At 48.9% G+C, this 27,438-nt stretch overlaps 1 protein-coding gene across 1 annotated transcript in view; it reads right to left on the bottom strand.

The window, feature by feature from the left end:
- SEMA6C (semaphorin 6C) overlaps window positions 1–25,761 on the bottom strand; it is a 112,242-nt gene extending 86,481 nt beyond the window's left edge. The window contains 1 exon segment of the mRNA XM_033174609.1: window positions 25,397–25,761. The gene's annotated coding sequence lies outside the window, so the exon portion shown is untranslated.
- Between the last annotated feature and the right edge of the window lie 1,677 nt (window positions 25,762–27,438).

The following is a 27,438-nucleotide window of genomic DNA, read 5'->3' as shown; positions in this document are numbered from 1 at the left end:
CCTGAGAGCACTGAGAAATGCACTACTGACTCCCCTGAGGATTGTGAAAACCCCGCTGAGCATTCGTGGAGCCAAACTCCACATCCCTGCCACCTAGAATGAGCCAGCAGCTCCACTTAAGAACAGGGGTAAGCTGCCAGCACTAGAATGCCAGCCAACACTCTGCGGGGAAGTGAAAGGTCTGTTCAGCTAGGGGAAACAGTCGTGCTTAAGAACGTAGAACATAGCAAGAGCCTGAGGGATCGAGTCCAGCATGCTATGGCCAACCACACGCCAGCGGAAACCCGCAAGCCGGATCAGAGCACAAGATCACAGATGACAGTGTCATTTTAACCAGCAGGCTGCAGGGACCAAAAGCGGGGCTTGAACCTAGGTCCTCTGAGCCAGACCATAATGTTCCAGCTGTTGCACTGAGCCAGGCTGGTGCTGAGGCAACATGTTCCCTCTTGCTCTCAGCTAACAGCCGCTGTCCGTGGTCCTGAAACTCTCGCCCTTGAACTCTGACCCAGCACCCTTGGCCCTGTCCAGGGTCCTGACCTCTCTCCAGCATGAAGCTAACTTGGGGAGTCCTGAGCTCCTGAATTCTGAGTCCTGAGTTCCTCCCTCTTGTTGGGGTCATCGCTTTCTTAGTGCGACGGAGGTTGCTGCGAATCAGGACGACTTTATGGGTTGCACACAGACCAACAGCCGAGAAGCAAACCCTTTTATGGTTGAAATGTGCACAGAACATCTGCGGGGGGGGGGGGGGGGAGAGAAGGAATTTGAGAAATAAGTGCTGGAAAGGTTTTCAGCAAAAAAATGAAAACTTGTTTCGGTTTAGATTTTTTAAATCAAAAAGGTATGTTCTTTGTAATTTTGCAAAATTGTTAAGCACACAAAAAGTTCTCCCTGGTGTTAATTTTATATTTAACTTCCTTGTTTTCAAATGGAGACTTGGACGGATTTTTCTGAGCACTTGGGCTCCAAAGAAAGTATTTTAATAACAACTGTTGTTGAGACATTTCATTCTGAATCTGTTGAGAGTCAGACAGAGGATGATGACATGTGGGTGTCCTGCCCCCACCCCAATAAATCCTGGCTATACCCATGACCCTGCCGGATTGGAGCGGGGTATAAATAAATTTATTATTATTATTATTATTATTATTATTATTATTATTATTATTACGACACCTGGTCTCCTGCTTCCAACCGTGTGCAGCAAGCAGAGGACTCAGACTGCAAAAAGGTGACTTTGGGGAGCCTGCAATGGCGAGAATCAAGGACACGCAGGCACAAAACATCTCTCAATGCCTCCAAGGTTGCAAGATTCTCCCCAGCAAAAAAACAACAACCAGATAATGTCCCTGGCTGTTGCGTCTAAGTTTGCTGTATCTGTCTAAAAGTGAACAAGACCCTGCCAGGTTCTGCTTATCTTTTGCGCAAGGCTGGGGTGGTTTAATAACAGAAGCTGTTCCTGGAAGGTTAAGGACCGTACGGCCATCACCCGGTCTCAAGGCTGCCTGGCGTTCCTGGAACCGCTGCAGCTCTCCTCTCCCACTCTCTTCGTTTTGAGAAGCAGGGATTAAGCACCCGTAATCACTCCCTAAACCAGCTTTTCCTGCCTCTGGGTCCGCCGTCCCTCTGAGACATCCGAACACAGCCCCACGCGGCATAAATTGAGGAGGTCCCCCCTCCCTTTAAGGCAGTGAAAACACACATACACACACGCTTCCTGGCTTGCCAGAATAAATTCAGCGACGCCTCCGGGGGCCATTCGAGAGGAGAGGAGACACGTGAAGAAGAAGTTGCAAGGAAGAACTTACGAAAAGCTTACTGGATCAGGCCAGGGGCCCATCTAGTCCAGCATCCTATTGCCACAGATGCCGGCGGAAAACCAGCAAGCAGGAACCCAGGCTAAATAACACTCTCTACTCCTGCAATTTCCAAGAACTGGGTTTCAGAAGTATTCCTGCTTCCAGCTGCAGAGGCAGAGTGCAGCCAACAGGGCTAGTCTATAGACTAATTATTATTATTATTATTTAGGGAAGTTTTTAATCTGTGACATTTTAATGTATTTTAATATTTGTTAGGAGCCGCCTAGAGTGGCTGCGGAAACCCAGCCAGATTGGCGGGGTACAAATAAATTATTATTATTAATATTAATCTCCCTCCATTAATTTGTCTCATCTTCTTCTCAAGCCACCCACCACTGCCTCCTGTGGGAAGGAGTTCCACAGTTTGTGCTGCGTGAAGGGGCTTCCTTTTGCGCATCTCGAATCTCCAAACAACCCTATAAGGATTAAGAGAACACATATTTCCAAGGCACTTTGCTCCCAAGCAGCCCGTGACAGTTCTTATTCCGCTCCCAAAATCCTGCCTCGAAATTATCCCCCACTACACAAGGAACGGACTCTGAAGATGTGACATGGGGTGGAGTTTTCTCCCCAGCACTTCACGAATTCTTGCCCGCTGCAGAAAACGTTCTGTTTCACGAGTTCTTCAGTCACGACCCTGGCTGGGCGCCAACTGCATAGGCGATAGCAGGGCAAAAACGGGCAAGTGCCAAAGCTTTTGTTTGCTAAATGGAAACAAAAAAAGATAGAGAGAGGGTCCATCAGACCGCTCACTGGGGCACCGGACCCCTCACTTGTATTGGGAAATTCCCTGTTGTTGTTCAGTCGTTCAGTCGTGTCCGACTCTTCGTGACCCCATGGACCAGAGCACGCCAGGCACGCCTATCTTTCACTGCCTCCCTCAGTTTGGCCAAACTCAGGCTAGTTGCATCGAGAACACTGTCCAACCATCTCATCCTCTGTCGTCCCCTTCTCCTTGTGCCCTCCATCTTTCCCAACATCAGGGTCTTTTCTAGGGAGTCTTCTCTTCTCATGAGGTGGCCAAAGTACTGGAGCCTCAACTTCAGGATCTGTCCTTCTAGTGAGCACTCAGGGCTGATTTCTTTGAGAATGGATAGGTTTGATCTTCTTGCAGTCCATGGGACTCTCAAGAGAGTCTCCTCCAGCACCAGAATTCAAAAACATCAATTCTTCGGCGAACAGCCTTCTTTATGGTCCAGCTCTCACTTCCATACATCACTACTGGGAAAACTGTAGCTTTAACTATACGGACCTTTGTCGGCAAGGTGATGTCTCTGCTTTTTAAGATGCTGTCTAGGTTTGTCATTGCTTTTCTCCCAAGAAGCAGGCGTCTTCTAATTTCGTGACTGCTGTCACCATCTGCAGTGATCATGGAACCCAAGAAAGTGAAATCTCTCACTGCCTCCATTTCTTCCCCTTCTATTTGCCAGGAGGTGATGGGACCAGTGGCCATGATCTTAGTTTTTTTTGATGTTGAGCTTCAGACCATATTTTGCGCTCTCCTCTTTCACCCTCATTAAAAGGTTCTTTTCCCTTTTAATGAGGGAAATTCCCTACTTTCCACTAATGCCCTTGAGGTCTAGCACCTTGCCTAGTGGGTCTATGTCAATGCGATTCTTATTGGCATGTGCTAACTGGAAACCAGGCACAACCGTCTTCTTGTTGTAGTTTTTTTTTTTAAAAAAGGAAATCATCCAGATTATTCAGATATGGAAGAAATTGAGGCCAACATCCTGCAGCGAGCGCATTTCGCCGCAGTGACACCCACCCCTCTCCAGGGCGTTCCACCCCCCCCCACCCCCCCACCCCTTCCCAAGCTTAGAAGGAAAAATAAGAATGTGTCCAAACAGCTCTAGCTGGTTCCTCAGCTCAGGGCTGGGTATAAATCACAGAGGAACAGATGTCAGATATCATCGGCTTTACAAATCAACCTCCTTCTCCTGCTCAGATATTGGGATTTGGTGGGTGGGTGGGGGATCAGAAAGGAGTGTTGGGTGGGTGGTGAGACCTGGTCTGAACAGACCCAGCCCCCTTGCAGCACCTGCTTCAAATGTCCAGAACTGGAACTGGCCAGCCTCTCTTACACCTGGTGGGGGGGGGGACAGCAATTTGGCTCAGTCAACTATTTGTACTTTCAGGAACAAAAAGAGCTGTTTTATACAGAGGCAGACCTAGCTCAGTGCTGTCCACAAGGCGGGGCTGGGGGGCTGGTTGCTTCTGTCTGTCGTTATGGTATGCATTTTCGTGCCTTTACATTGCAAACCGCCCTGCGATCTTCGGATGAAGGGAGGGGGGGTATGGAAATTTAATAAGCCAATAAAAAATAAATACGGACTGGCAGCAATTCTCCAGGGCTTGGGTCAAGCCTGACCTGGAAATGGCCGGGATTGAAGCTGGGGGCATCTGTGTGCAATGCAAATGATCTACTGCTGAGTTCTGGAGCTTGCCTTACAAAAGTAAAGTAAGTGGGTTAAACCACAGAGCCTAGGGCTTGCCAATCAGAAGGTCGGCGGTTCGAATCCCCACGATGGGGTGAGCTGAAAGGAAGGACTTTTTCATGCAGCGCATAGTTAAACTGTGGAACTCCCGGCCACAAGAGGCAGCGATGTCCGCCAGCCTAGGTGGTTTTAAAAGAGGATCGGGGAAATTAATGATGGAGGAGGAGGAGGAGGAGGAGGAGGAGGAGGAGGAGGAGGCTACTAGACACAATGGTTGTGTTCTTCCTCCATGGTTGGAGGGAGTAAATGCTCCTGCGTCCCAGTTACTGGAAGCCACAGAACAGGAGAGGGTTCTGGTGCTCGGATCCTGCCTGCAGGCTTCTCATTCAGGCATCTGGTCAGCCACTGTGACTTGATGGGCCATTGGCCTGATCCAGCAGAACTCTTCCTATGCTCTTATGTCAATGTTTCAGGGCATTTTTTTTAGCCCTTCAGTTGCTTTAAATTGAATTATTAACGGTTGCGACGAAGCCCAGTAACACAACCCCTGGGAACTCCCAGATAAGAGATTTAGGGTGAGATTCCTCCTTTTGTCCAGGGAGCAGAGTTACTCCCTTGGGTCAGAAAGTGACACTTACTGGCCTAACCCGACTGCCTTATCCCATTGCAAAGCTGGAAGACAAAACCCAGCAGAAAGCTTGTCAGATAAAACACGCAAGCGAGCCAGAGACGGCTGGGAGCCGTACATGCAAAAAACGACAACTCGAAAGAATTGCAGCTGCAATTTGTTATGGATTAATAAGATAAAGTTGCATTTAGGTAAAGGGACCCCTGACCGTTAGGTCCAGTCGCGGACGACTCTGGGGTTGCGGCACTCATCTCGCTTTACTGGCCGAGGGAGCCGGCGTACAGCTTCCGGGTCATGTGGCCAGCATGACTAAGCCGCTTCTGGCGAACCAGAGCAGCGCACGGAAACGCCGTTTACCTTCCTGCCAGAGTGGTACCTATTTATCTACTTGCACTTTTGACGTGCTTTCGAACTGCTAGGTTGGCAGGAGCTGCGACTGAACAACGGGAGCTCACCCCATCGCGGGGATTTGAACCGCCGACCTTCTGATCGGCAAACCCACAGTGCCACCCGCATCCCATAGTTGCAATTAACGTAAAGTAATAATAATAATAATAATTTATTTATACCCTGCCCTTCCCCACCAAACCGGGCTCAGGGCGCCTAACACAAATAAAATCACAACAAAAACATAAAACAATTCATTAAAATACAGATTAAAATACAATTTAAAATTTAATTTAGACTGCAGCCTCATTTTTAAGTAGCACACCAATCACACCAAAAGAATGAAACATCAAGGTTAAACGGAAACCAAGCCAAAGGCCAGGTGGAACAGCTCCGTCTTGCAGGAGCACTGAGGGTGCCCAGAAAGAGACGGGTTCGAATGCTCCCTCCATCATGAAGAGCTGCCAGATTTCCTTAGGCCTTGCATCCTTTCCCACACGAAGGGCCAGTTTCTCTCTGGGAAAAGCTTTCGGAGGCCACATGCTGGCAGTGGGAGGAGCTGGTCGCAAAACAGGCGGAGCACCATTCTACTAAATTCACCTTTAAATTGACGTCGGCTAGTTTCTACACACCCCTCTGAACCCTCCATCCAGCAACCCAGAGGCATCAGAGAGTCCCCGGGGGCCAGAAAGAGAGTTTGGGAGGGCCACCTCCAGCTCTGAGGTTCCCCACCCTGGCATCATAAAGTTTCCCAATGGGAATTCCCCCAGAAAAACTCCATCCTCGATCTGTCACTCAGCAGTCGAGCTGTGCATGCAGAAGATAACCTAGATTAGGGGGTCAGCAACATTTTTCAGCTGTGGGGCGGTCCACCATCCCTCAGACCATGTGGTGGGCTGGACCATATTTTCGGGGGGGGGGGGAGAAGAATGAATTCCTATGCCCCACAAATAACCCAGAGATGCATTTTAAATAAAAGGAAAACATTCTACTCATGTAAAAACACCAGGCAAGCCCCACAAATAACCCAGAGATGCACTTGAAATAAAAGGACACATTCTACTCATGTAAAAACACCAGGCAGGCCCCACAAATAACCCAGAGATGCATTTTAAATAAAAGCACACATTCTACTCATGTAAAAACACCAGGCAGGCCCCACAAATAACCCAGAGATTCATTTTAAATAAAAGGACACGTTCTATTCATGTAAAAACACGCTGATTCCTGGACCGTCCGTGGGCCAGATTGAGAAGGCGATTGGGCCGCATCCGGTCCATGGTCCTTAGGTTGCCTACCCCTAACCTAGATTCAACCCCTGGGATCTCCAGTTAAGAAAATTCTGGGATGTCGAGAATAGGAACGACCCTCCTCTGCCTGTCCCCACCCCCAGGCTACGGAGCAGCTGCTGCCAGCCAGAGTAGGGAGGTGGGGCTATACAGACCGACTCAAAATAAGAAAGGATTCAACCCACTTGTCAAGAGGTCACAAGTCAAGAGTCGGTGGCTCCCCCATCCCTCGCCTTCCTGTATTTTTGCTTTTCCGGGCTCTCCTGCATGAGATGGGGGGTTTCAGTTACACACTGCCAAAACACACACACACACACACAGGAATGCATTCCCTCCCCTCCCCCAGAAAGACAAAAGACGACCCATCTGCGTGAAATAGGCACCAGCTAATTAATATGCACGGATGCAAATTGAGAAATAATCACTGTGATTTTGCCCGGGATACAATGCATCTCGCCGCGGGGAAGGAGACTGCGGCCAGGTGACCCGTGGGCGCCAACTCAGCTGGCAGCCCAGGTGCGGAGAAATTGCGGGTGGGCAGCTGCAAGACGCCTCGCCACCCGCCCCCCCCAGTCCCCCTTCTCAGGGTTCTTGATCCTTAAAGGAGGGGTTCGACGGGACAACTCTTCAGACGGAGGAGGGCTCCCAAGAGAGGGCTTTCCTCTAAAACAGTCATTCAAAGAGAGGAGGACTGCCCACTTGGGGGTGGGCAATATTATCTCAAGGAAAAGGGTTTAGCTGAATACGACAGCTCCACCCGCACCCCCCCCCCCCCCCCGAAAATGAATGAAAGAGGACATCAATTTGCATTATATTTGTACATTCTAATTTGCAGGCGGGGGTGGAAATTGAGCAACAATGCCTGCTATTTGAAAGGAAAATGCAGCACGTCTCCCTACAGCGGGGTGGACAGAGCTCAGTTCTGCTGGGCAGGTGTAGACTGTGGAAGGGAAACTTAACAATAATTAATATTAATATTTCCAGTTACAGGTAGGTAGCCGTGTTGGTCTGCCATAGTCAAAACAAAATAAAATAAAATATTCCTTCCAGCAGCACCTTAGAGACCAACTAAGTTTGTTCTTGGTATGAGCTTTCGTGTGCATGCACACGAAAGCTCATACCAAGAACAAACTTAGTTGGTCTCTAAGGTGCTACTGGAAGGAATTTTTTTATTTTATTTTGTTTTAATATTAATATTAACAACAATAACCGGACTGGGACTAAGAAGACCTTCAAGTAGAGTGCTGAGTAGCAAACTCAAGCACTGTGCAATATCCTAACTGCGGGTGGGGTGCTCAATCTTTTAAGTCAGATAGGAGAGACTTTCAAAGAAAGGTAAATGTAAAGGGAACCCTGACCATTTTTAGGTCGTCGTGTTCGACTCTGGGGTTGCAGCGCTCATCTCGCTCTATAAGCCAAGGGAGCCGGCGTTTGTCCGCAGACAGATTCCGGGTCACGTGGCCAGCATGACTAAGCCGCTTCTGGCGAACCAGAGCAGCGCACGGAAACGCCGTTTACCTTCCCGCCGGAGTGGTACCTATTTATCTACTTGCACTTTTGATGTGCTTTCAAACTGCTGGGTGGGCAGGAGCTGGGACCGAGCAACGGGAGCTCACCCCGTTGCTGGGATTCGAACTGCCGATCTTCTGACCGGCAAGCCCTAGGCTCAGTGGTTTAGACCACAGCGCCACCCATGTCCCTCTCTTTCAAAGACAAGGTGCCTTCAAATACCAAAAGAGAGGTCTAGGTTTCGCAGAGGAGGACAAAGAGGAACCTTCTTCCAACTCCTGGCATTTCAGTGCGGTTCTTCTGCATTAGGACTACAGATGGAGGAGAGATTTGTTTGAGTTTGCAATTTGGAGGTGATTCTACCTAACTTGTACTTTTCGATACAGTACAGGAACCAAAAACACGGCCATTTGTTGACATTTGCCCTCCTCTGAATTTTGCAGGTTCCCCAGTTTGGGGGGGGGGGAAATGTTCATAGAATGTGCACATTAGGGTAAAGCATGCATACAAATGCGTATTATTTGTGTCATATTGGGGGAAAGGGCAAAACTGTGAAGGCTGGGCATAGGAGTAAACTGCAAGGGGCCAAGGTCCCTTCACTCCCCCTTTAATAAAATTTTTGAGGGGGCTGCCCCCCCCAGTTGATGGGTAAAGGTAAAGGTAAAGGTAAAGGGACCCCTGACTGTTAGGTCCAATCGTGGACGACTCTGGGGTTGCGGCGCTCATCTCGCTTTACTGGCCAAGGGAGCTGGTGTACAGTTTCCGGGTCATGTGGCCAGCATGACTAAGCCGCTTCTGGCGAACCAGAGCAGCGCATGGAAACGCCGTTTACCTTCCCGCCGGAGCGGTCCCTATTTATCTACTTGCACTTTGACGTGCTTTCGAACTGCTAGGTTGGCAGGAGCAGGGACCGAGCAACAGGAGCTCACCCCGTCATGCGGATTCGAACCACCAACCTACTCATCAGCAAGCCCTAGGCTCTGTGGTTTAACCTACAGCGCCACCCACGTCCCATTCAGTTGATGGGTATTGCCATTCTTGTGATTGGTTATGTGGAGCAGAGCTTAACTCTCACCCCAGTATTTAATTCAAGATGGCACCCTTAACGTTGAGTAAAATTGCATTCAAACTGCTGCCAGTTCAGGTAAATTTGCGCTAAGATGTGGATGAATTTTCATGAGGACTGAAGAAGAAGAAGAAGAAGAAGAAGAAGAAGAAGAAGAAGAAGAAGAAGAATGAGTTGACGTGGATAAACGAGGAACAGAAATGAACTGGGGTGCTCCTCTCCAGCTAGTTCACAGTTGAAAAGGAGAGAGAGAGAGACAGACAGACAGACAGACAGACAGACAGACAGACACAGACTGTGTGTGAAAGAGAGAGCAGAGGGACGGACAGATACAGCTATCTACTGATCGCTCAATCAATCTTGTTTGTCTGAGAGAGAAAGAGACAAGGTGTGTGTTTGAGAGAATCTGTGCGTGAGAGAGATTTGTGAGTGAATGAATGAGTGAGTGAGTGAGATAGAGAGAAAGGGACAGAGAGAGAAGGAACACAAGAGAACCCATCACTCCTCGTTTCCCTGTCCTCATCCTATTGTGCTTTGAAGAAAATTCTTTGTTGGCCTTGAAGATGGAGGGCATTCCCCCCCCCCAACCGCGGCCTCCCAGCGTCCCAGGCAAGCCGTCCTGAGAGTCATGGGAAGGGCCGGAGGTCCGGCGGCTGAGGCTGACCCTGCCATACTTTTGTCCCGCTGCTGCGTCCTTCCCTAGGCCCTCCGGGGAGCTGCCGGCACAGAGCCTCCGTCCCAAGGGGACCAGGCGCAGGACTTTTCTGGGAACTGCTGCATCCCCAACAGCTGTTCCGGGAACCTCGGAGCTGCAAACTTTGCACCCTGCGCGCATCGGCACGTTCCAAAGTTTCTGAGTGTGGGAAAATTGGATCCCGGCATCTCCCAGGCAATCTGGGACACCTCAGGAGGAAAGCAGAAGGGGGTCTGTGCGTGCGTCTTTGCGTTTCTGGCCCATAAAACCCGGCCAAATGTATATCACTGATCAGAGTTCAACACACACACACACCCCTGCAGATCTGAAACGGAGAGAGAGGTCTGCTTGTTTATTGTTTCTTGGCTTCATGCATCCATTGCTCCGAGTCTTAGAATTCAGGAATTGTAGATTTGGAAGGGACCCCGAAGGGTCATCTATCTCAACCCCCTGCTTTCGGTAAAAAGCAACTAAGAAGTATCACCATCACTTCATCACTCCATATATCATCGCTGTCATTATATAATACTGTAAATAGATTCCTGCTTTAGTGAGGTGAATTAAAAGTAATAACAATTCTGGAATTAGAATCAATTCCAATCTTAAGTTTTCAATTCCTTCAATTCACTTGTTTCTAACACACACACACATGCCCATTTTGTCACCCTTGTGCTATGCACAGACCTGCAAAAAAAGTCATTTTGCTCTGAATCGACCTATGGCCCTTTTGAGGGCGGAGTTTTCGTGGAAAAGCAAAAACACGAAGAGTCCGATTCGGAGGGGACCCCCCGAGGCCATCCAATCGACCCCCCTCCTACCCAGTGCGTAAATCTTGCAACTCCAGCGTCCTTGAAGAATTTTAATCAACCATACATGCAGTTGCTGAGATTGCAAACGTGGTGTGTTTGTGTAGGTGCCTCGCCCCCCGATGTGCCCGACCCAACTACCTGTATGTTACTCACAAAAGGTAAAGGTAAAGGGACCCCTGACCAATAGGTCCACTTGCGGACGACTCTGGGGTTGCAGCGCTCATCTTGCTTTACTGACCGAATGAGCCGACGTACAGCTTCCGTGTCATGTGGCCAGCATGACTAAGCCGCTTCTGGCGAACCAGAGCAGCGCAAAGAAACGCCGTTTACCTTCCCACCGGAGTGGTACCTATTTATCTACTTGCACTTTGACGTGCTTTCGAACTGCTAGGTTGGCAGGAGCAGGGACCGAGCAACGGGAGCTCACCCCGTCGCAGGGATTCGAACCGCCGACCTTCTGATTGGCAAGCCCTAGGCTCTGTGGTTTAGACCACAGCGCCACCTGTGTCCCTTTATTCACAAAACCAGAGGTTAAAAATGAGGCTTCAAAGAGGCAGCTGAACAGGGCTGTTTCTGGCATGGATCAGGCCCCATCCCTCCTGGCTGCCCCCTCCTCACATCGCCACACACCCCGAGGCCTACAGGCCACTTGGAGCTGGAGGAATTGATGAACAATCTATCTAATTTCATTATTTCCCATATTAGAGGGAATACCAGCTACACCCCCCGTCTGTTTTCTACATCCAAGAACCAGAGGGGATTTCCTCTCTCCCTCGATAGTGAGAAGGAGCCTCCACACAACCGGAGAGTCTGCTTTTTACAGGAAGAGTTTAAGCACACGCACAACATCGTCCCGTAATAATCTCCTTTCCTTAAAGTTATACATGACCCATCTGGGCAACAGCGAAAGGGGAGTGGAAGGTGCGGGGAGATGTAGGGCCGGAAAATATTCCCATAAAAAAGGCGTCGGGAATACTCTCGAGGGATAACTCAGCTTTCCTACGAAAGCTGGCGGGTAATTTCGGAGAAGGAAGCTGCCCGGCCCCAGAATTGCCCAGAAGATTTTTGAGATTTAAAAACTATCCACAAAAAAAAGTAGCTATTGGGGGCTGTTCCCAGGCCCAGGCAGGAAGTCAACAGTGGCGCATTCTGTGGTCCACAGGCCGAGAGACTTTATTTGTTCATTTTTTCTTACGGTTTGTGCACCGCTTTTTTACGGTTTGTGCACCAATCAGTTTATGAGGAACGCGAGGCAATGGGAACTAAAATCAGTTAAAATCCGGGAAGCGCCCAAGCAGGCCCCGAGTGCGAGAGCAGCCCGCTCCCCACCTCCGTTTTCCAAGCCTTTCAGCTTACCCGACCCATCATAGCTGTGCTGAGGCCATGGATCAAAGAGTCATAGAGCTGGAAGGGCACCCCAAGGGTCCTCTAGTCCAACCCCTTGGAACGGAGGTGGTTTTTTTTGCCCAGCCTGGGTCTCGAACCCACAACCCTGGGATTAAGACTCTCATCCTTTACCGACTACCATCCTGACTGTGGCCTGGGCCTCGGGCCCAGCACTCTCCCTCTCGCCTCCCCACAGCCGGCGTCCTCTTTAATTGGGAATTCAGTCCGCGTGGCGGCGGCAGACGCCGATTCAATTTCTCCCCTCAGTCACCTTTTTAATAAAATTATGATGAACAATCGGAGGCCTCAAAATAGAAAGCGAGGAAGGAGAGGGAGAGGGAAGAGAGAGGTGCCTTCTTTTTCACCAAACCATCCCACAATATTTCTTTTGGGGGGTTAGTGCAAGATAAAAACATTTCGATTCTACCCCTTCTGCAATCTCAGCAGACTAACTCTGCAAAGGCTAAGGAGATGTGAAATATTGAGGGGAGAGAGCAATTGCCAGCAGAGAAAGGCCACCCCCCACTTAATAAAAAATAAAATAAAATAAAATAATACCTTCCTACTAAGCTTCACTTTGCCTTTGGCTCAGTCTCCTCTTCCCGGTGGGATATTCGTCTGGCTTGATTAGCAATTAACGATGCAGAAATCAGCTGTCACTCGTTAACGGCGCAACTGGAACGAGCCAGTTGAGATGTTCCCTTCTGCACACCAGCTTATTTATATATATATATTTAATGGCTTCCACACTGAGCCTTCCTGGCATTAAACACCACCCACCTCCCTCCTGCTGCCTGCACCCACAAACTGGGCCATGATCCGAATCCCGGATCCTTGCTCCCAAGAAAGGTGTTGGCGTTGGAGAACAACTCTGCTCCCGAGTGATCCTGGAATATGCGCAGAGGAGGGCAGGGCCAAGATGACCAAGGCTCTGGAAACCACGCCTGATGAGGAATGGTTGAAGGACAGAGGGATGCTTAGCCTGGAGAAGAGAAGAGAAGACTGAAGGGTGATAAGATGGCCGCCCTCAAATATCTCGAGGGCTGTCGCATGGAAGATGGAACAAGCTTGTTTTCTCTGGCTCCAGAGGGTAGGACTCGAACCCAGGTCAAGAGAAAGGAGATTCCAGCTAAACATGAGAGGCGGTGGCGGACTCTCCTTCCTTTGAGGTTTTTAAGCAGAGGTTGGATGACCGTCTGTCATGGATGCTTCAGCTGAGATTCCTGCATTGCAGGCGGTTGGACTAGATGACCGCTGGGGCCCCTTTCAACTCTATAGTTCTGTGATTCTATGATCCGATCCTCAGAGCTGCTTTCGAGATGGAAGAGGGCCTTTAGGCATAGGAGAGAGCCTTCTCTGTGGCAGCCCCTAAGTTGTAGGAATCCCTCCCATCGAGTTGCATCTGGTGCAATCATTTTACAGCTTTCGATGACTGCTGAAGACTCGCCTCTTTGACCCCTGAGATATGTGTTTTTAGGAAACTACCCTGTTCTCGGGGCTGTAACTGGTTTCAAACGCTTTTTTAATGTTAGGTCTTAAATGGCTGTGACACTCCCTGAGACCTCGGGGTGAAGGATGGGTAATCAATCAAAATAACAAATAATAATCTTGCTCCACCCACTTTGCCTCTTAGAATCCTAGAATCCTAGAGTTGGAAGAGACCCCAAGGGCCATCCAGTCCAACCCCCTGCCAAGCAGGAAACACCATGAAAGCATTCCTGACAGATGGCTGTCAAGCCTCTGCTTAAAGACCTCCAAAGAAGGAGACTCCACCACACTCCTTGGCAGCAAATCCCACTGTCCAACAGCTCTTACTGTCAGGAAGTTCTTCCTAATGTTTCGCTGGAATCTTCTTTCTTGTAGTTTGAATCCATTGCCCCGTGTCTGCTTCTCTGGAGCAGAAGAAAACAACCTTTCTCCCTCCTCTATATGGCATCCTTTTATATATTTGAACATGGCTATCATGTCACCCCTTCACCTTCTCTTCTCCAGGCTAAACATACCCAGCTCCCTAAGCCGTTCCTCATAAGGCATCGTTTCCAGGCCTTTGACCATTTTGGTTGCCCTCCTCTGGACACGTTCCAGCTTGTCAGTATCCTTCTTGAACTGGGGTGCCCAGAACTGGACACAGTATTCCAGGTGAGGTCTGACCAGAGCGGAATACAGTGGTACTATTACTTCCCTTGATCTAGATGCTATACTCCTATTGATGCAGCCCAGAATTGCATTGGCTTTTTTAGCTGCTGCATCACACTGTTGACTCATGTCAAGTTTGTGGTCTACCAAGACTCCCAGATCCTTTTCACATGTACTGCTCTCAAGCCAGGTGTCGCCCATCCTGTATTTGTGCCTTTCATTCCCCCCCCCAAGTGTAGTACTCTTGCACCACCCACCATCCACATGTGGCCCCTGGAAGGTTGGCCAGAAGGGAATGCGGCCCAAAGATTCCCTGACCTAAGAGGATCACAGTGAGGCATCACACAGTCAGAGAAGGGGAAGGGTGGGAAAGGGTTTGGAGCAGCATTTTCATGGCAGGAGATCTTATGTGGCTGCAGTCTACGTACTTCAGCACATATTGGGAAGCAGATTCTCAGAGGGCAGGGATGATTACCATATTTTTCAGCGTATAAGACTAGGGTTTGTTTGTTTTTTTACCAAAAAATTAGGTTTAAAATTAGGTTATACACGTATAATGCTGAGGAGTGTTTTCTTAATTTGGAGTCCCCAAAAATTGGGGGTGTCTTATACATGCGTGCGTCTTATACACGGAAAGATGCGGTGCTTGTGGGGGTTTTTTAGGGAGAGCTGCAAATGGAGAGATCAGAAGGAAAGGGAAATGCAGAACAGCAGAGACAGAGATAATTACATAACGAACAGCAATATTTCACTGCCACTTCAATATTCAAAAGCTGGTTGGTTGGTGGGGGGGCATTTTAGCCTCCCAGGATACTCTGCAAATTTCCTTAAAGTGGCCACCCTGCAGCAAAGGAACTTCAAAGAGAGGCTGCCGAGTGAAACTGCTGAATTATAAAGGACCCAGAGGTTTGGTGTGATCATTTATGACCTGACCAGAGAATGAAGTGTTCTTGGCGTTTGTTACCTAGGTCAGTTGGCTTACCAATGCCAGGATGTCTGCATTATCAACAACTTTTTTTTGTTCTGCGATTATCCCCGCTTGCATTTCTCTGCTTGTTCCCTCTGACCTCGTTGTTTTCCAACCTTCCACACCTCCACCTCAGACCTGTGACTCAAGATCACGCTCCACGCATCTGAAAGGGGCTGTGACCCACACAAAAAAATTATGCCACCATCGTGAATCTGTTGGGGCTGCGTTCGGCGTTAGTCCTGCGGACCCATTGAAAGGCATGGCCATGGCTAACTGCCAGGAGCGAGCCAGCAATAAATCACACGGCGTTAAGGGAAGTTAACTCTTTATGAGAAGAAACAAGGTCTGTTCAGGAGCGGCAGGCCTAGTGGGCACAGCAAGTCTTCCTCGGAAGGTCTTGCCCCTATGAGACAGACCGAAGGTGCCCGCCTCCCCACAGCTGCCCAAGTCACCTCCTCTCTGTGGTTTCCCCCAAGAAATCTGAGACTGGGTCAGCATGTCTGCCTTTGCTCCTGCCACTTCATGCCTCTCCTGGTCCTGGGAGACCAAGAGGGAGGGGAGCTTATTGCAGCCGGAGGGAGAGATACCAGCCAGACTCATCTCTGCTTCTTGGCTTCCCTCCTCTCCTGCCTCTGATTCTGGACTTTTCTCTGCCCCAGACTCTCCCTTCTCACGGAGCCCTGTTACCCCTTCAACTTCCAACACCTCCTTCTCCCAATCTTCTCCCTCTTCTTTCTCTGACCACCCATCGCTGTCCCACCACCAATCCCCTGGCTCTGAGCCTTCTTCCCTTGGGTGCTCCCAAGGTTCATTAAACTTAGGTTCATTCATTAAACTTAGGTTCATTCATTAAACTTAGGTTCATTCATTTACCAATAGGTCAACTTCTGTGAGCCAGCATCATATAGTGGTTAGAGTGTTGGACATGGGAAAGACAAGGGTTCAAATCCCCACTCGGCCATGTAGCTCACTGGGTGACTTTGGGGCAGTCACTGCCTGCCTCACCCTCGCCAACATCACACTGTGGTTGTGGGAATTAAATGAGGGCATGGAATTCTTTTAAAAGGGATAGTTTAATGCATATCTTTTAAGCTTTGTGTATAGGGCACGGGTGCTGCTGAGGGTTAAACCACAAAGCCTAGGGCTTGCCGATTGGAAGGTCGGCGGTTCAAATCCCCGCAACGGGGTGAGCTCCCGTTGTTCGGTCCCAAGTCCTGCCCACTTAGCAGTTCGAAAGCACGTCAAAGTGCAAGTAGATAAATAGGTACCACTCTGGTGGGAAGGAAAATGGTGTTTCCGTGTGCTGCTCTGGTTTGCCAGAAGTGGCTTAGTCATGCTGGCCACATGACCCGGAAGCTGTACGCTGGCTCCCTCGGCCACAACCCCAGAGTCGTCTGCAACTGGACCTAACAGTCAGGGGTCCCTTTACCTTTACAGATCTTTACATTAGTATAACTTCTAAAAGTCACTTGTAATAAGATGAAAAAGGTTTAAAATCTGAATTATTAAGTATGTAGGGTTTTAAGGATGTGCGTGAATAATTTCTAATCAATGAAACCAAGAGGGGGAGTGGAGGGAAGTGAAGCAAAAATTATGGTTTAAAAATTTGTTGGACCCCAAACGCCTTGCGAGTTGAACGTTTTGGCTCCCAAACGCCACAAACCCGGAAGTGAAGTGTTCCGGTTTGCGAACGTTCTTTGGAACCCGAATGCGGGTTCCGATTGGCTGCAGGACCTTCCTGCAGCCAATCAGAAGCCGCGCCTTGGTTTCTGAACATCTTGGAAGTCGAACGGACTTCCGGAACGGATTCCATTCGACTTCCAAGGTACAACTATAAATCAACATTGAGTCCAGGTTGGTTGGAGACAGGTAATTTTAACAGGGCTACCCGGAACATCGGAACATCAAGGGTCTCCCCAAAACTGCAGCACTCAAGACATCGAAATATTTGATCCCTGTTCGCCGTAAGGGAATCTCCACATGGTGACAAAAGCAGCCAGACATCGATGTCCTGGAGACCTCCCAAATTTCAACAGAGGCGAGAAATGATGGTCGGAGAGGTTTTATCAGCTTTCCAAAACTCAACTCAAGTCAGATCGATTCCCTGACTTTCTGCTCCTCCAACCGCCAGCTGCCCATCCTCGGTCTTTGGGCCCCTCCTTGTCCTCCAGCCCGAAATCTATATAAGCAACATCAATTGTTGCAGAAATTATTAACCTTGCAGCTCGTTCACCGCATATCGACCCGTAAGCTTGTTCGATGCAGCCTTAATGCTACGAGAAAAGGAACTGGGATTTCCCATCTATTCAAAACCAGGACTTAATTCATGCCCCGGGTGCAGTTCATGAATCTTCGGTGCTCAAGCTTAACCCTGGCCCATGCGGAGATTTAAAGAAGAAGAGGGTCCCTGAGAAAGTGCAGAGTGCACTTCCGCTGGAAAACCGGGAAGAGTCCGCACACATGCGGAACTGGGGGAACAGACCTCAGGAGGACTGAAAAGCCTGAGAAACGAGAGAGAGAACAGGGTTCAAATCCTGCTCAGCCATGAAGTTGTTTTCCCTGGGTGGGACCTTCGGCTAGTCGTAAACTCTTTCAGGCTCCCCTACCTGACAGGGTTGTTGTGGGAAATAAGAGAGGAGGGAGGGAGGAACCATGGAAGAAAAGGCAGGGTGAAAATGCAACAAACAAATAAATTATCCCATTTTCGTTTTTCAAGGAACTGCGCAATTAAAGCACGCTTTGGAAACCGTTGCACCGCGTACGAAATGTTCCCGGTCTTGCTCTTTTCCGCGCTGATCCTGAGCAAAAGGGATTTCGAAAATAAATAAATAAACAAAGGGGCCGCGGAAATGCCAGCGTTATCCCCAAATTAATCGCGGGAGCCACCAGCAGCCGAAGCCCCCCGCGGCATCTCGGCGTCGCTTGACAGAACGAGGGCAGTGGACCCTTCAGATTAAGTGAGGAGCAACAGTCTCTTCTCCCCCGCCCCCCCTGCAATGCTCTGCAGAAACCGAGGCGATTAAATTCCCCACTCGCCCAAATCCCTGCAAAGAAACATTCCAGGGGAAAGCTTCCTTAAGTAACCTTTTAAAACTTTTTAAACTGGGAGGTGGGGCGGGGGAGCCTATGGCCAGCATGCTCAGTGGGCAGTTGGGAGGTCCAGCAACCTCCTTTAGGGGGCTATGGGGTCATCGTTCCTGCTTTAAAAACTACGGCTAAGGCAGGCTAGGGGAGAAAATGGACGACAAATAGGATTTTTTTTAAAACAACAACAACAACAACTTTCCAGCTAGCTTTTCCGAGCACTTTGCTAGCAGGAAACGGAGGGATGTTTTCACAAAACTTGCCCGTAAAAATTGTGTGTATGTGTGGGTTGTGTGTGTGTGTAGGGGGCTGTGCCCTCGTTCGATCTGCTCACCAGGCGTCCTGCCATTCCCTCACCCCATTAACCCCCAGAGTTTCCCCTTCCCACCCCATGCAATTCCCTAAGCTTGCTTCCCACCTTCCCCACCCCATTGCTTCATGCAAACCTGGGGCTGTGATGCAGGCAGCACTGCATATCCTCCAATGGGGGTTGCGCGACGACAGCCTTCCGTTTTTATGTATATAGCAAGATAGATCGATAGGCATAGGAAGCGACTTAGGGGAGCGGTGCCTCGTTTTTTTTTTATTCGTAATGAGCTGACCCTCGCCTAGCAATCCTCCTCCGCTTTAAGCAGACGAAATTCAACAGGTGCGGTTTTGCTCGCGAGGGGCTCTGTTCAAGGGGAAAGCTTCACCCACAGGATTTCTTTGGAGGGCAACTAAACTGGTGGGAAAGTGTGCAAGCATCCAGATCAAACTGCACTCTTCGTCATTGCACCCCCTACTTCCACTTGGCACCCCCAACCCACCCCTGGAGGAAGGAGAGAAACTGGAGGTTAACCGCCTGGAACTGGGACCCCTCCCCTGGCAAAATACAGCTCTCAAAATACGGCTAAAGTTGGCAGAGCACGAGACTCTTAATCTCAGGGTCCTGGCAAGCCTCATGTTGGCCAAAAGATTCCTCCTCGCAGTGGGTTGGACTAGCAATGGGGTCCATTTTTTCCCCAAAGAGGGCCAGATTTGATGAAGTGAAGGGCCGTGAGGGCCGACCAAAGTTGGATTTTTAAGGATTTTTTTAGGATTGAAGTTGTTCAGCTTTTTTTAGGATTTTACCCCAGGAAATCAACTGCCACAGTGGCCGGATGAAACCGACTGGCGGGCCAGATTAGGCCCCCGAAACGGACTTTGGACATGACCCTCATGGCCCCTTCCAACTCTACATTTCTACGACTCTATGAACCCCTGATTAAAATAACTAAGTAAAAGTGAAGCTTTATGGATTACCATAGTTTACTAGAGCAGAAGGCGAGAGCTTTGAGTTTTATTTACTTAACAAAATTTCGGGGCTGCTTGATTGTAAGAAAACCTCTAAGCGGTTTGCAAGAAAACCTCTCTGGAGGCCATCACAATGGCCCTACTCAGAGGTGACCCACTTAAATAATCAAAGGTGTAACTCTTGGGAACGTTGATTTCAATGGGTGGTTTCCAACCAAGTTCTGCTTAGAGTGAACCTATTGATACGGATGGATCTAAGTTCGTCATGTTAGTCAATGGGTCTTCTCTGAATAGAACTTCGTTGGAGACCAATGTAAATCCCCTTGGGTGAAAATCACAGTCTCCCAGCCTAAACTACCCTGCAGGGTTGTTGTATGGCTGGAGTGTGGACTCTGGTTATTTGGAGGAAATATTTTGAAAGTGAACACTTACAAAAGGGGCTGGTTCTCTATTGTTGTTGTTGTTGTTGTTGTTCAGTCGTTCAGTCGTGTCCGACTCTTCGTGACCTCATGGACCAGAGCACGACAGGCACGCCTATCCTTCACTGCCTCTCGCAGTTTGGCCAAACTCATGCCAGTCGCTTCGAGAACACTGTCCAACCATCTCATCCTCTGTCGTCCCCTTCTCCTTGTGCCCTCCATCTTTCCCAACATCAGGGTCTTTTCTAGGGAGTCTCATGAGGTGGCCAAAGTACTGGAGCCTCAACTTCAGGATCCGTCCTTCTAATGAGCACTCAGGGCTGATATCTTTGAGAATGGATAGGTTTGATTTTCTTGCAGTCCATGGGACTCTCAAGAGTCTCCTCCAGGTTCTCTATTAACCTTTTATAAAAAATCAAAACCAGAACTTGGTGCTCCTTGAGGAATTCACTTTCAAGCATAAAAATATTCGAGTTTATGTACCGCTCTATCAAACATGCAGAACACTCTCTTATTCCCATCGACAGCCTTACAGAAACACCCCTGCGAGGTAGGCCTGCGCTGTTTCAATGCATTTGCTCAACAGATGAAAAACAAACATGTACTACCAAGCCCCCAAACACACTTTCCAGGGTGTCCACACCGCCAAGATTTAAGATGAAGAGACAACAGACAACTTGAATCAATAAAAACAACAGCACAGTGCCCCCCCTCCAAAGCTCTTAAAATCTCAGTAAAGTAACAAAACAGCTCCGTAGAATCCTAGAATTGTAAGGGGCCACAAGGATCATTTAGTCCAACCCCCTGCGGTGCTGGAATCTTTTGCCCAACATGGGGCTCAAACTCACAACCCTGAGTTCAAGAATCTCATCGCCCGTCAACAACCAGTAAAACAAGTTATTAAAAAAGCAGAACCACAAAATGTGGAACAGAACAACAACAACAAAAAAGCCTTTAGAGTTCTCCTGAACGCCCATGCAGAGGAGGCCCACACACTTTCCTCCTTTCTAGGGAAGATACTGCAAAGCCACGGGAGGCCACCACAGAGAAGTCCCTGTTTTATTTCCCTATGCACAAGAGCCTGTGATGAGGTCTGTGGCAGAGGCAATGGAGGGACCCAGGAGCTGCAGGCAAGGCTAGTCCTACTCAGAAAAGTCCAGTGGCTCCCCAGCTTTTGGGGGCCACTGCCCCCTTGGTGCCATAAACTCATCCCCGAGGCCCCCTACCCTATTAAAAACATAATTTGTTGCATGTTGCTTTGGGCTGCCTTGGGCAAGTTTAAGCAATGTACAAGTTTAATTAAGTAATAATAATTCGGAATAGCAGTTTGCACAACTCACTAGGGAAGATAACAACACAATGAAATTCAGAACAATTAACTGCACATTTGTTCAAAACCCAATTAAAACTTTTTAGCTAAGTTCAACAGAACGGATGAATTCGATCCAGTGCCATCAGCTTCTCAAAGTCTGGTAGTCTTTTAGCAGGAATCTTCCATGTCACATTTAGCAACTGCTGTACTTCAATGAGCGGTAAAGTCTTAATGCGATGGTTGGACTTGATGGAGAAATACCAGTTTCTCCTATGTCTGGTTTAAAGTCACATAGCAGGAGACTTGAATGACCACTTCCAGTCCCTCTGCCTCTGAGCGCCCCCCTAAATTATCCCCCACCCCCCACAAGGCAGGACAGATCTCTCTGGGAACCACTGAAACAGGCCCATCAAAATCAATGCGCATCACCAATTTAGGTTCCTTCATTTCAATGGGTCTACTTAGAGTGAAACTTATTTGGAGACAACCACTAGGTATTCCGACCAGTCCTGGGGGGGGGGGCTAGGCCTGTGATTGCACCCCCTGCCAAAGGGGCGAGACCACTCCCCCATTTCTCCCATAACTGCCCATGGACACAAACACCCACCCAGTTTATAACTTCTCTGACAATTAAGAGAGTGCAAATCTGACACACACAAAAAATCACAAAACCACCTGCTGATATGATCTTACAAACCTTTCCAGAAGTTGCCACAAAAAAGACACTCTGCCCGTGCTCAGAGACACTGCCTTGGGTGGCATTTCCTGTATTTCTGGAGCTGAATGCTCTGCTGGGAACTGGGTTCTAACTAAAGTTCAAAGCAAGCCCCATGCTGACTTATAACATCACCATCAACAGAATTTATGATTTATACCCCGCCTATCTGTGTGGCTCCCAACAGAACATTAAAAACATGATAAAAGATCAAACATTAAAAACTTCCCTAAACAGGGCTGCCTTCAGATTTCTTCTAAAAGTCTGATACTTAGTTGTTTCTTTCCTTGGCATCTGCTGGGAGGGCGTTCCACAGGGCAGGTGCCACCACCGAGAAGGCCCTCTGCCTGGTTCCCTGTAACCTCACTTCTCGCAATGAGGGAACTGCCAGAAGACCCTCGGAGCTGGACCTCAGTGTCCAGGCTGAACGATGGGTGTGGAGACGCTCCTTCAGGTATACACTACTATTATTCCTCAGGAGCAAAGTTTCTGGAAAGCTACAACTACATATGAAACTCGAAAAATTAGAATATCGTGGAAAAGTTCATTTATGTAAGCAATTGTTTGCAATAGCTACTGGAGTTTAATATATGAGATAGACTCATGACATGCAAAGTGAGATATGTCCAGCCTTTATTTGTTATAATTGTGATGATTTTGGCATTCAGATGATGAAAACCCCAAAGTTGAGATTGTTAATTTGGGGTTCTCATCAGCTGTACACCAGAATCATCAGAATTATAACAAATAAAGGCTTGACATATCTTCTCACTTTGCATGTCATGGGTCTATCTCATATGTTAGTTTCACCTTTTACGGTAAGTTGAATTACTGAAAGAAATGAACCTTTCCACGATATTCTAATTTTTCGAGTTTCACCTCATTTAACACGGGGAGCATCACTGGCTGTACAGATGTTGAGCTGGCTCAGGGATGATGGTGGGGGGTTGGAATACGACAACATCTGGAGGACCAAGCCACAGGTGCCTCCCCATCCTTGGGGCAGTTTAGCAATCTCTGCATCATTCCCACAGGGTAGGCCCATCTTCGTGTATTCCACCCTCCCCACCTGGAATTAAAACACCATCTCAGCCCTCAGTTGCCATCTCTGTCGCAAGGACCAGGTGTGAATGGATGGGGTTCTGGAAGGGATGGGAATCTCCAGCTCAGAAGACAAATCCTAATGAGGGCGTGCTCAGAATTCAGCCCCGCACACAGTTTGGCAAGGTTTGTGCACATCAAAACAGCCCATTATCAGGAACAGGTAAAGGAGGGGGGCCCTCCTCCAGCAGCCTGTCCTCCCAGCGGCCAAGCAGATGCCCACAGAATCGTAGAGTTGGAAGGGGTGCCAATGGTCATCTAGTCCAACCCCCTGCAATAGGAACCGCACAAGCAGGACCTGAGTGCGAGAGCAGCACCCTCCCCACTGGTGAATCCCAGCAACTCATATCCTCCAAAGGTCTTTCCCGCCTTACTGCCAGGAACACCGGGAGCTGCCTTCTACAGAGTCCATCTAGCTTAGCATTGCCTGCACTGACCGGCAGCAGCTCTCCATGATTTCAAGAATTTCTGAGTCCTACCAGGTGCTGCAAATCACAGGAGGGGGAGAGAGTTCTCTTGAAGTTAGGTCCAGCTGGGGGGCTTCCCATTGAGGCATATTTTAGAAGTTTTTAGAAGACATCTGAAGGCAGCCCTGCTTAGGGATGCTTTCAATATTTGAAGTTTTATTTTGTTTTTAATGTTCTGTCGAAAGCCGCCCAGAGTGGCTGGGGAAACCCAGCCAGATGGGAGGGGTAGAAATAAAAATTTATTTATCATCATCATCATCATCATCATCTGGTTGGCCACTGGGAGAACAGGAGGCTGGAGAAGCCCCCCACCCCCACCCTTTCTCCTGATCCAGATTCTTCAACTCAACTCAGGGAACACCCATCAAAATTAAAACTCATTTCGTTCCACAACATTTATATACCGCTCCATTGCATTTTTAAAAAAAACAACCCCAACCGCATCTAAGCATTTACAAACAAAAGACGAGCCAAATTTTGCCAAGTCTATTTACTGCAAAAAGGTCTACTCTGAGTAGGGCTAGAATTGGATTCAACCCTTTGTCTCTCCCCCCCCCCCACTTTTTTTTGGAATCCTGGCAGTCCCAGAAGTCAGCTGAGCCTACTTTGTCCAAGATCAATGCCACAAAAAGAGTTTCAGAGCTGGCTCCTCTGGCTGCTTCCCCCCCCCCCCTTTCCACTCTCCGACTACGAAGGGAGCTCAGTTACAATTCTCCAGCTGTGTGAGTTTTGGCTTCACTAAATTGTTTCAAAACAAGAGTTTTTTTGGCCGCAGGATGGGAGTCCTGGAACTCCAGCCAACTCCAAACACACACACACAACACACACTTCTTCTCTCTGTGTTGCTTGCCCCCTTAAGCGCACACACACACACACACCAAAATAATAGCCTGATTATTTGGGGAGGAAAAGAGAGCCCGACTGGAAAACAAGCTTGTGGCTTGATCCCTTGAAAGTAAACCGAAGTCACCCAAGACAAGAGATATAATTCGAGGATCCCAGCTCCTGCCCGTAACCACCGCCACTTCCTCCTCCCTGCCTTTCTCGGAGGAGAAGTTTCCAAGCCAAGAGCAACAACGGAGCCGAAAGCCCAAGCAACAGGACTGGAAGTTCACCAGGTATAATTTCGCCGTCAGCAGCTTTCTGGGCGAAATTGACCAGGAAAATTGACTTAGAGGCGCTTTGGGTCCAAACAGTGGCGCAAGCTGGGCGAAGGAGTCGTGCAAACAGAATATTAACACAGAAACGCAAATGGAACGCACTATAAATTCGTGTGTTATTCCTTTACGATTTTGTATGCGATTTTGGCTTAACACCCAACCAGTTATTGATTACTATTACGGACACTGCAATTGAGCTCTGATGGTTTTTTTATGGGTTTCTCTTTTTTTCCTTTGAAAAAGTGACGCTTGTTCCTCTTCTTGTTAAAACATCTAATGCAAATTATTATTATTATTTTTTTTAAAAAAAAATGTGCGCGCGTTTATTTATTTATTTTAAAGGGGGGTGGGAGGGTGGGCAATGAAATCGACCAGCTTCTAAAGTTGAAACTGAGGGGGGTTCTGTTTCGCGATCCTCGGAGTGGATCGGAACTGAAGCGCAAAGAGAGAGGGCGCGCGCTGGTTTGGGGGCTACAGGAGAATGGTTTGTTGTATTTTAGGAAGGTTGAACAGGGGGGGGGGTTGAGTTTTTTCTTTTAGGGGTGACTAGATGAACGCCACCCAGCGCGCCAGCCGCCGCCGCCGCGAAAAGACCATCGCCAGAGCGCGCTTGGCGGAAGCGCATCCTCGCCAAATAAATGCCAGCCCCCCCCCCTCCCCGAAAGAAAGAAAGCCGGAGAGAGATGTTGCCTTACCTTGGGAATCCAGGAGCTCCTTTTCTCGCCTCTGCAGAGGAGGAGGGATGGGGCGAACCGTCCGAGGGGAGGGAAGAAAGAGAGTGGTTCTGAAAAGGCAGAGCCAGTACAAAAAAATAATAAGGATCAATCTGGTGCAAGATTCTCTGCGCGCCTGGAGAGGACTTAAAGAATTAGATGCCTTGCATGGAGCTCCGATGGCTGAGCTGGAGGAAGGAAAGGCATAAGGCAGGGGTGGGGGGAGAGAGGGGGAAAAAAAGAGGTGGAGAGACGGCGAGAAAGCTTACAAACAAAGCCCCTGGCAAGGCACAGGCTCGTAACTCAACGCCCCAGCGCAGGCCGGCCCGCCCCTTGCAGCAGGGCGCGCCAATCTGCGCCGGGCGCCCTTGCGCGCAGCTCCGCCTCGCCTCGCCCGGCCCGGCCAGGCCCGCCTTCGCCTCCCGCCGCGGCCGCCGCGAAAGCCTCCGGGATCGGGGCCTCCGGCGGCAGGAGACAGGACCTGGGCACGGGGAGCAAGGGGGTCCGGGTGACCTTCAGGTTCCTCCGGATACCAGGGCGGTGAGGGAGAGGAGAAGGACAAGGAATAGAAGGGGGGGGGGAAAACCAACTCAGCACTTTGCTATTGCAAGGGGGGGGGAGCCCTGCTCGGAGTAGACCCGTTGGGGTTGGAGGGCGGGGCGGATCTGGCTTGGGGTGGCAAAGTTGCGCTGGGGTAAATCGGTGAGACTTCAGCGTTTGTAGAGTTCAGACGTTGTGGTTGGAGAAGTAAAGGAGCTGAAAAAGGAAGGAGGGTATGTATTGGGGGGCGTGTTGCAGGACTGAACATCCGTGCAGGATTTAATTCCTAGGCCAGCCTTTCCCGTGTTAAAAGCTTTTTTGTAGAATCATGCCGATCTGCGGAACAATGAGGACTGGAATCTTAACTTCATTTTAAAGAGCAGTGCTGTGGTTCAGGGGTGGAACAGCTGCTCTGCATGCAGACATTCCCTGTTCCCTTCGCATCTTCAGGTAGGGTTGGGAATGTCCCCCGTCTGAAACCCTGGAGAGCTGCTGCCGGTCAGTGTCAACAATACGGAGCTAGATGGAACATGGTCCCACGCAGGATAAAGCAGCTTCCTAGGTTCCTATTTGAAAACATTCTAAAACAGCGGCAGGATCGTTCCGCTGGTAGAGGATGAGACTCTCAATCTCAGGGTCGTGGGTTCGAGTCCCAAGTTGGGCAAAAGGATTCCTGCATTGGAAGGGGCTGAGCTAGATGCCCCTTGTGGTCTCTTCCTAATTTCACAAGCAACACTGTGTGTCCAGGGGTCAGCAAACTTTTTCAGCAGGGAGCCAGTGGGGGGCCAGACTATATTTTGAAGGGGGGGGGGGAATGAACGAATTCCTATGCCCCACAAAACCCAGAGATTCATTTTAAATAAAAGCACACATTCTACTCCTGCAGAAACACGCTGATTACCGGACCGTCCGGATTTAGAAGGCGTTTGGGCCGGATCCGGACCCTGGGCCTTAATTTGCCTACCCATGGTTAAGAAGAGCAATTGTCAAATAAAACAGGTCAACAGAAGCTGAAGAATCAATTTGTTTTCTTCTTAAACGCCTTTCTGGGTCCTGCAGCACTCCCCCCCCCCCAAGATAGCTCTTTCCCATAGCTGACCCACAGTGTGCCTCTGAGCATGGGCCGAGTGCAATTCCTGCATCTTCCAGTAACTGTTGCCTGCCTTCCTGATAGGAACTTGTTTTTGTATGCCACAACAGCAGCTAGAGTTTTGATAGCTAAGAACTGGAAGACAGAGGAATTACCAACGATTGAAGAATGGCAGATGAAAATGATGGACTATATGGAGCTCGCAGAAATGACCGGGGAAATCCGTGACCAGAGAGACAACGCGGTGGAGAAAGAATGGGGAAAATTTAAAATGTATTTAAAAGGGCATTGTAAGATTGAAATTTAGATATATTTTGAGGATAAGATAGGCTGTAGATTAGAAGTTAGTTGTATTTGATATAAGATGATATGATAGGAAAAGAGATAGATTTAA

The sequence above is a fragment of the Lacerta agilis genome, chromosome 17, assembly GCF_009819535.1.
Source record: "Lacerta agilis isolate rLacAgi1 chromosome 17, rLacAgi1.pri, whole genome shotgun sequence".
Lineage (NCBI taxonomy): Eukaryota > Metazoa > Chordata > Lepidosauria > Squamata > Lacertidae > Lacerta > Lacerta agilis.
Note: the sequence above shows the minus strand (reverse complement) of the source record. Positions and strands in the feature narration are given on the sequence as shown.